An 8403-nucleotide genomic window follows, 5' to 3' on the forward strand; every position below is an offset into this window, starting at 1 on the left:
GCATTTAGGCCTATATTTTGGGTCCTATTTTTCCAAAAAACTATTGAAATATTTTTGCGCTAATCCTGTTTGTTTTTTCACTACATCTTTATAGTTTCTTGTATTAGTAAGCATGTAACAAATGATTTACAAATAAAGGTTTAAAGTAAAATATTATGTTGAAATGACTGAATACAACAGGATGTTGAATAACATAGAAAAGACATAAAACAATGAGTAAATAGAGAGTGGGGAAATGATTTGTTATTATTTTTTATTCATCCTTATATTTTTATATGAAACTGCTTTATTGTAATGATGGATTTTCTCCTTCTTGTAATTCTTGAAGGAATTACTTCAACTTTACCCAGAGTGCCATCTAATGGCCCTGTTATCTCAAATGAAACAAATCTAAATTTGTTACTTAGGAGAAGTAATTCCAACATCCATTCAAGAGGGATTTATTAAACTCTAGTTGCTCAGTAATGATTCTCAAAGTAGGACACCAAAAAATCTGTGCACAATACAGCAAAACACAGAAATTGGCAGAATGATGGCTAGAAATGATATCAAAGAAAAATTTCAAAAAAACAATTCAACAAGTAAACAAAAGACCTGGTATTATAGGAAATATCAGCATAAAGGTCCAGTGTCATGTTCAGTAATCATAAAAAGGTAAAGCATTGCTTCCATTTGAAACTAAATATTGATAGAACAGACTAATGAGAACATGAAACAAAGTAAAGAACATTGTTCTGGCAATGACAAAATATAGAAGAAGATGATCTAAACATAAGTAATTCCTTGTTCTATGATGGTAGTCAACTTAACAAAAATATTTATTAATTTTTCATAGGTAAAAAGGTATAATATTAAACTTGCTACTTTATCACATTACTAAAGGGAAACATTTTTTCACTTTTAGATAACTAAAATAATATCATACTAATTAATAACATGAACATAATGAAATAACATCATAACAGGTGTGGTGCTCATCTACAATCCTCATATCTACAGAGGTTGAAATTGGTGAACCTTTTGAGTTTTGAAATTCTGAGACAGAGTTGAGTTAAAACAAATTAAGGCTCTACAATTAAAAAAAAAGTACCAAGAAAGTGAGCTTCCATGAGTAGAGGGTGACCAAACTTTATAAGGAAGGGCAAAACAATCTGAGTAAAAAAAAAAAAAAAATGGATCATGTTAATACAGTCAGAGTTATCAGTTAGATTTGGATTAGTGAATGGCTATTATATTTCTGGCATTAGGAAGTGAAAGGGAAAAAAAGGAAGGGAAAGAACAGCAAAGAAATTAAAAAAAAAACATGAAATATCATGGGGGATTGGTTGACTTACAATGTATAACAGAAGTTATCAGGAAATTATCTTAGCTAGATGGCACAGTGGACAAACTGCCAAGCCTAAACTGTGGAACATTCAAGATAAATTTCAGTCTCAAACACATTTAAACTATCTGACTCTAGACAACTCAATGAACTTTTCTCTGCCTCAATTTCCACAGCTATAAAATAAAGATAATTATAGCAGTTATTTACCTGGGTTGTGGCAAGGACCAAATGACATAATATCATTTAAGTATTTAGCATGATAAGGAAATTAGGTAATTTTTCTTTGAAAGAGAGAAAAGTATGTATGTGTGTATACCTACATGAGTGTATATATATATATATATATATTATATATATATATATATATATATACACACACACACACACACATATATATATATATATACAGACACACATACATTTTTGCATTTATATGCAAAAATGTGTGCATATATGTATATATGTATATATATATATATATATATAATGCACACATACAGAAATATGGACAGAAAGAGACATTCTTATGACCTTCTCAAATCTCTTCTATTTTAAATCTTTACAAATTTATTTTTTCATTCCCATTTTTGCATGAAACATGTCTTTGACATGTCATTTTTCTTCAAGAGATCTCTATTTTCTTCTATTTTTTTGCTTTGATCTTAAAAAAAAAATCTTATCTTTTCTTACTCTCTAAATTCTGCATTCAAATGTTTTTTTTTCCTTCCTGCTTTACTTTTTTCTTTTCCTTCCTATTTCAGATATTTGAAAAATCTCATAAGAATACTACTTTGCTTTCTTGTGTTTATTCTTCTTTGGGATGTTTTGTATTGCTGCCTTGCATACAATATTTTGACTTTCTGTCCATAGTTTTTCAGTCACTCTATCTACTAGATCTAATCACTTAATTTTTTCATCATTTTCACTTTATTTTTATTTTTAAAATCTTACTTAGAACATACCTTTATGATCTCATGATTTTGCCTGCTTTCTTCAGATATGTCTAATTTTTCTTTTTTTAATTAATGATTTTTATTTTCAAAATATATGCATAGAGACAACATTCCCCCTTGCAAAACATTGTTTTCCAAAGTTTTTGCCCTCTCCTTATTCCCTAGATGGTAAGTAATCCAATATATGTTAAACAGATGCAATTCTTCTCTACATATTTCCACAATTATCATGTTGCACAAGAAAAATCAGATCTAAAAGTAAAAAAAAAATGAGAAAAACAACAAAATGCAAGCAAACAACAAGAGCAAAAGTGAAAAAAAAAAAACTATGTAGTGATCCATACTCATTCCTCACAGTCCTCTTTCTCCGAGTACAGGTGCTCTTCTCATCACAAGACCATTGAGACTGGCCTGAATCACCTCACTGTTGAAAAGAGCCACGTCTCTCAGAATTGATCATCATATAATCTGTACAATGTTCTCCTTCTTATATTCACTTCACTTAGCATCAGTTCATGTAAGTCTCTCCAGAACTCTTTGAAAGGATACTGCTGATTGTTTCTTATAGAACAATAATGTTCTATAATATTCATAAATGATAATTTATTCAGCTATTTTCCAACACTAAGATACTGACCCACACCTAATATCCTATACAAAAAAAAGTCCAAATAAGTTCACAATTTAGACATAAAAAGTGATATTATGAGAAAATTAGAGGGAAGAAGGATATTCTATCTCTCAGATCTGTGGAGAAAGAAGGCATTTGTAATGTTTTTGTTGTGGCCATTTGTTACTGAATGCAAAACACAAACTTTTGATTATATTAAATTAATTTTTATATAAATAAAATTGACACTAAGCCACTAAGCTTTCAATTCTTTGAGACAACAAAAAGAACTGCTACAACATTTTTGCAAACAGAGAAACTTTTATTTTTTTTTTAACTCCTTGGGAAACAGACCCAGTAGAGACACTGCTTGATCTAAAAGTGCTAACTTTTTGAGCATAGTTCCCAATTTCTTTCCAGAATGGTTGAATCAGTTCACAACTCCACCAACAATATATTAATGCCAGAGATTTCTCACATCCCCCACAACATTCATCACTGTCTTTTCCTACCATCTTAGTAAATCTGAGAGTTGTGTAGTGGGACCTCAGAGTTTTCTTAATTTGCATTTCTCTGATCAATAGTGTTTTAGAGCATGCTTTTCAAATAATTGGAAATGGTTTTAATAAATTCATCTAAATATTTTCTATTCATGTCCATTGATCATTTATCAATTGGAGAATGGTTTGAAATTGTATACATTTGAATCAATTTTCTATATATTTTAGAAATGAGGCCTTTATCAGAACCCTTGGATGCAAAAAAGGTTTTCCCAAGTTACTTCTTCCATTCTATCTTTTCTAAATCAGTATATCTGAGAGCTCAATGTAAGCATATAAATAGAGTGAGAACACAGAGTGAGAGAAAACCAAAATTCTATGTCTAAAATGCTTCCGAGGTTTCTACTGGACTTCAGAATATAGATTGACCCAGGGAAATGAGAGGCAGGGCCCAGCTCCAAAACCTCAAACAAAAAACCAAGTGAGCATGATGGCAGCCAAGTTTACATCCAGAGAGTCTTTAGAAGTTCAGGACTCTAATATGATCAATCAGCTAAAAAGCAATCAGATGGCAGAAAGGAATTACAACTGGAGAGAATATAGGCTTTTTTAACCCAACAGAAGGGCAGTGTCCAGTGCAAGAAGCTCCAATGTAATTGACAGATGATGTGGAGAGATCTAGAAAGTGGTGAACAGAAGGGACTAGATAGGTTAGCTACTTGAGAGAAAGAGTTTGCTTGTTTTTCTACAAATGGAGAAGGAATCAAATGGGTGCCAGGGAGCACTTGGAGAGAGACAGAAAAAGAGAAAAACCTCAAAATAAAGGAGAAGAATAAAAACATCTGACCTTGATGATAAGACTGTTACAGAACTTCAAAACCAGCTGGAATCATTGGCTTTTCTGAAATATGATAAGACTGATGCAGGACTTCAAAATCTGCAGGAATCATTGGATTCCCTGAGATGAAAAATTGTTGATGAGATTCTTGCAGGAATCATTGAAATCCCTACACATATGAAGTAATGGACAACAGATTCCTTTTGAACTATTTCTAGGACTTATGGGCATGTATAATTCCTCATGTTGATTCATGTTATTTGTTATGTCACTACTAGCTCTTGTTACTATGTTTATGCAATTTATGTAATTATGTGTAATATCTCCCATGTTGATGGATTTATGTATACCTCTTTCAAGTGAGACCCTTCAGAAACCTGCTAATCAGATATGATTTCCCATTTCCTTTGATGTTTTCATCTCTCTTCCTGAGACATAAGGGAGAGTATAATCACTTCCTTTTATTGTGTTTCACCCCTTTTTTGGGGAGTCAGGGAACTGACAGACATTAACACCTCCCTTTTTTGCATTCTCACCTCCTTGAGAAGTCAAGGAGAGTGACAACCCTATGTTCTAAAATAAAAGAAAAGAAAATGGGAGATGTTATGGTCCAGAACTCTGAACTTGAAGCAAAGGAGTCTTACAAAGTGTTAAGTCAGTGGAATTGATATAAACAATGGTTATCTAGTTTAGTATGATTGATCAGTATGATTGATTTAATTTTACAACAAATAATGGTTTCCTAGTGATGTAATGATTGGTTTATACTCAGTGTAGAGTATACAAGCAGCAGCCTTAGTCAGGATTCATTTGAAGATATTCAAAGAAGCAAAGAAGACAATTGCACTAGAAGCTCTTGGAGCCAAGGAAACAGAAATTCATTTCACCTTCAGTCACGCTCCTGGTGGCCATCCTTGCCTTCTGCACTTTCCCCACTAAGCACAAGGTCATCTGAAACTCTCCAGAAACTTGCCCAACCCCAGGAAGGAGATAATGAAGGATTTGGACTTTAACCCCTGGCTACTCTTCTGGTGATTACTGAACTAAAATGAAAGCTGCTCCCAGAGATCCCAAGAAAACTAAACAAAGTATATTAAAAAGCATTAAAAAGATAAAAATGAGATATTCATGAGAAGTATAATTCTGTTATGGGTATACTTAGAGAGTGCAGGTATAATTTGATTTTATTATGATAACATGAAAAAGAAATTAGAGATGGAAAGGGAATCATACTAGAAAAAAAGGGAAAAAGGAGGCAAAATAAGGGGAATTACATCTCATAAAGAAGCAAAGAATGCCTTTTATAATTGAGGAAAAGAAAAGAGTAAAATCTTACTCTCCTCAGATTTGTCTGAAAAACAGAATATCTCACCTATTTGGTTTCACAGAGAAATTTTTCTTACCTTACAGGGAAGTGGGAGGGGAAAGAGGAAAAGACCAGGAAAGACTAACAAGGTAAAATAGACAAATTAGGGGAAAGTTGTAAAAAAGAGGGAGAGTTGCTTGAGGAAGGTGGTCATTAGAAGCGAAATACTCTGGAGGAGAGAAGGGGGAAAGGAAAGAGAAAAGTATAATTTAGGATAAATAAGATGGTAGGAAATACATAATTAATTATTTTTACTATGAATGTGAATGGCACAAACTTTCCCATAAAATGGAAGCTGATAGCAGACTGGATTAAAAATCAGAATCCTACAATATATTATTTACCAGAAACACATTTAAAGCAGAATGATACATACAGAGTGAAGGTAAAGGACTGGAACAGAATCTATTATGCTTCAGGTAAACTAAATAAAAGAATGGATAGCAATTCTGATCTCAGATCAAGTAAAAGTAAAGATAAATCTAATTAAAAGAGATAAGGAAGGAAATTCTATTTTACTAAAGGGTATCATACATAATGAAACACTATCAATATTAAACATATATGCACCAAGTGGTATAGCATCCAAATTCCTAGAGGAGAAGTTAAGAGAGATGCAAGAAGAAATAGATAGCAAAACTATACTAGAAGGGGATCCCAACCTAGCTGTCTCAGAATTAGATAAATTGAACCATAAAACATAAGAAAAAGGTTAAGGCAGAATTCTTAGAAAATAAATTTTAGAAAAAGAAATTTTAGAAGTTAAGAGAATTTTTAGAAAAGTTAGATATTATAGTTCTTTGGAGAAAATTGATTAAGACAGAAATGAGTTTACATTTTTCTCAGCAGTTCATGGAACATATACAAAAATTGACCATGCATTAGGGGATAAAAACCTCAGAATCAAAAGCAGAAATATGAAATGCATTTTTTTCAGATCACTATGCAATAAAAATAATATTATTAAAATAACAATAAAAATTACATTCAATAGAAGACTAGGGGAAATTGATCAAAAAGTAATTGGAAAATAAATAGTCTCATTGTAAAGAATGGATGGGTGAGACAAAAAATCATAAATACAATCAATGACTTCATCCAAGAGTATGACAATGATACAACATACTAAAATTTGTGGCATGCAGCCAAAGCAATTTTAAGGGAAAATTTTATATCTGTAGATGCTTACTTACATAACATAGCAAAAGAGAAGTTCAGTGGATTTGTTTGCAACAAAAAAGCAAGAAAAATAAAAATATAAAACCCTGAGTTACAAACCAAATTTAAAATTCTGAAAATAAAAGAACAGATAAATAAAATAGAAAATAATAAATCTATTCAATTAATAAATAAAACTAATAGTTGGTTTTATTTTAAAAAACAAAAGAAACTTTTATTCAATTTTATTAGAAAAAAGAAAATAATATTTTAGCCTCAAAAATGAAAAGGGAGAACTTTCCACCAATAAAGAAGAAATTGGAACAATATTTAAGAATAATTTTCTCAACCACATGCCAATAAACTTGATAATCTAAATGAAATGTAGCTATATATACAAAAAAATATAGATTGCCTACGTTAACAGAACAGGAAATAAATTATTTAAGTAATTCCATTAAAAAATAATTGAATAAGCTATTAATCATCTCCCTAAGAAAAAATATCCAGGGCTAGGTTTATTTAGATGTGAATTTGTGGTGAGCTTTTTCTTCTCAAAACACAGCCAGGTGATAAGAGTTCAGATCTTTTATTGTTTCCAATATAGCCCGGTTAGCTTAGAGGCCTATCTCTCTGCTTGGTTCCAAGAGCTCTCTCCAAATGTCTTTAAATCCAAAGGTCTGGTCCTTCAGCCTCTGCCTCTGCTTTCTTCAGCCTCCCCAGCTCCAGTCTTCATGTCATTCCGGTGAAAATCCCCCAAAGTGCTCTGTGTCTGTTTCTTTTATACAAGAGGGAGGAATTGTGGGATACGAGAGAGAGGGATTATGGGTTTTCTCCCATAGTGCTCTCTGGCCCAAAGAACTTCAAGGGAGGTGTGAACTCATTGAACTCCAATGAGTAAAGGTGTGGACACAAGCCTTGTATTAATTAGTTCTACTTAGTACCTTGTTTCAGGTTCTGCCCAAAACATCTTCTTGTAAGATTAGATCAATTCTAATTCGTTAACAGTTAGTAAGGATTCCAACATCTCCCCCTTTCTTTTGTTTTAAAACATAGGGGGTTTCTGAGGGGGTACACATAAAGCCATCAATATGGGCCAGAACTTTGTAACAGATATATATGGTATACATAAATCCATCAATATGGGAGGCATTATACATAATTTACATAAGCACATAGCAATATAACACAGGCTAGTAGTAATGTAACAAATAGCATGAATCATCCTGAAAATTTACACATGTCCATAAGTCCTTTGCAGAACCAAACAGTTCTCCTATTGCACAGGGAGAATTGGATTCAGAAGGTAAAAATAACTCGGGAAGAAAATCAAAAATGCAAATAGTTCACATTCGTTTCCCAGTGTTCCTTCTCTGGGTGTAGCTGTCTCTGTCCATCATTTATCCATTGAAACTCAGTTAGGTCTCTTTGTCATAGAAATCCACTTCCATCAGAATACATCCTCATACAATATTGTTGTCAAAGTGTATAATGATCTCCTGGTTCTGCTCATCTCACTTAGCATCAGTCCATGTAGGTCTCTCCAAGCCTCTCTGTATTCATCCTGCTGGTCACTCCTTACAGAACAATAATATTCCATAACATTCATATACCACAATTTACCCAGCCATTCTCCAATTGATGGGCATCC

This window comes from Antechinus flavipes, chromosome 1 (assembly GCF_016432865.1).
Source record: "Antechinus flavipes isolate AdamAnt ecotype Samford, QLD, Australia chromosome 1, AdamAnt_v2, whole genome shotgun sequence".
Taxonomy (NCBI): domain Eukaryota; kingdom Metazoa; phylum Chordata; class Mammalia; order Dasyuromorphia; family Dasyuridae; genus Antechinus; species Antechinus flavipes.